This window comes from Octodon degus, unplaced genomic scaffold, assembly GCF_000260255.1.
Source record: "Octodon degus isolate 3935 unplaced genomic scaffold, OctDeg1.0 scaffold00341, whole genome shotgun sequence".
NCBI lineage: Eukaryota > Metazoa > Chordata > Mammalia > Rodentia > Octodontidae > Octodon > Octodon degus.
The window spans coordinates 409,268-411,292 of record NW_004524917.1 but is presented as its reverse complement, the minus strand read 5'-3'; the positions used below and the strand labels follow the sequence as shown (position 1 = coordinate 411,292).

At 35.7% G+C, this 2,025-nt stretch overlaps 1 pseudogene; it reads left to right on the top strand.

Moving 5' to 3' along the window:
- Positions 1-1,380: 1,380 nt before the first annotated feature.
- LOC101575703 overlaps positions 1,381-2,025 on the top strand; it is a 4,274-nt pseudogene continuing 3,629 nt past the window's right edge.

The window sequence follows — 2,025 nt, the reverse complement described above, 5'->3', positions numbered from 1 at the left end:
TGATCAACAGATTTGATGATTAAATTAGATACTATGTCATTCATTGTTAATCAGCTAATCTTGTTTAAAAATCTGTAATATATGTAATGTTGTGTGTCACCCTGTTTTTGTATTTTTACTGTTATTCTTGCTTTCCTTTCTGCTCTTCACAACAAAAGACAATTATAATTGAAAAATTACAAAAGTATCACACTCATGTCATTTGTGGCAACAAAGATTCAACTAGAGGACATTATGATAAGCTAAATACATCAGATACTAGAACACAAAAATGTTATCTTGTTTGAAATAAGCCAACAAACACTGATGTCAGAGAAGCTGAGAATAAAACAGAACCAACCAGAAACTGGAAAAAGGAAAGCCAGAGAAAAAAAGAGCTTCAGTGAGTGAGACTCAAATTATACTTAAAAGGTGCAGTTCTGGGGTGATGTTGCAGAAGAGGGTAACTACAATTAGCAATCATTTTTTTTACACATTTCAAAATAGTTAGAATTCTCTTAATCCTAACTCCACAAAAGTACATCTGGAGGTTCCTTATATACTAATTACTGTGGTTTAGTTATGACACAATGTATATTGAAGCATCACATTTTCCTTCTAAATGTGTATTATTTTATGAATCTATTTTAAAATATTGATGAAGTAAGAATACTGTTTTTTAATCAAAGATACATAGTGAGCACAAAATTAAATAATGGGGCTAAGAAAAAAACCTTGATCAATCAGATAATACAATATAAAAATAAAGCAAAACATAAGACAAAGTATTGACTATGACCTGCTAGCCTGTATAACTCTAGGCTAACAGAAGCAGTGTATGTTCAGCTCTAACAAAGTTTTGACCCACAAGATCTAATGCACAGTATTGCCATATTTGAAGATTATATTTCAGTTGAACCAGAAATCAGTAGTTTAAAAATGTCATTACTTTTGATATTTGCAAGCTATCAGATTAAGTAAGATGTACCTTATTGTGACATTCAACAAAACACACTAAAATTATGTATTTTGACAAAATCTTTGTTTGGCTACAAGCTAATTTCAACAATGAAGATGTATAAAATGTACCAGTCACTTTTTAGACAAGAATTTCTTAAGTTTCTCATTTGCATTAGTACTACTTGAAACAGAAAAAATAAATTGCTATAAATATTATTTATGTATGTGGAGACTCATGCCCATAAGTAACACCAGCATTCAGGATATTAAGATATGAGGATTGGGCCAGGGAGATGGCTCAGTGGAATAAGCGCTTCCCTGGCAAGCCCAAGTAGCTGAGTAGCTGAGTTCAATCCCCAGTTCTGCCAAAAAAAAAAAAAGTCACTTCAGAAACAAAAAAAAAAAGAAAAAAAAAAAAAAAAAAAAAAAAAAAAAGCGAAGATGGGGCAGGGGAAGGTGAACAAAAGGCACAAACACAATTTGGCTCAACAACAACATAACAAGCCAAAGTGGAGATGATGTCATACTTAGGGAAAAACCGGTATCATGGTGTCCTGTACACTTTGGGCAACTGTCCAGGGACTGTAGAGGAGAGATTGAACCCTATTTTTGAAGACCCAGTGTGTTTTAGAAATGCTTGGGTTCATCCTGACTAACAATTAGTAAGACACAAGGCTGCATGGGACGGTGCTGCAGTGTTTTCTAGCTAAAGCATGGTCTCCCTATTCCTAGTGCACCATGTGAACACCAATACATGGACACAGTGGTGCACTTACGTTTTCCTTGCGCTGAACCTGGCCCCTTACTTTGTCTTTCTTGGACTTGAACCAAAACTTGGATAAATGATTTGCAGATATATTAAAGTAAGGGAATCAAGCAACTTAAGAGCTTTTTTCTTTCTTTTTTTCCCCATGTATTTAGTACAGGGTCGCACTACACAGGTCGGACTCACGGTGATCCTCCTGTTTTCAGCCTCCCATGCACTGGGATTACAGGTGTGCCACCATACCCAGTCTGTTAGCCATCTCAGAGCACCCCGGGATCAAAAAATCCTGGTCCCTGTGCCTGCCTAAGCAGGCCCTTTAG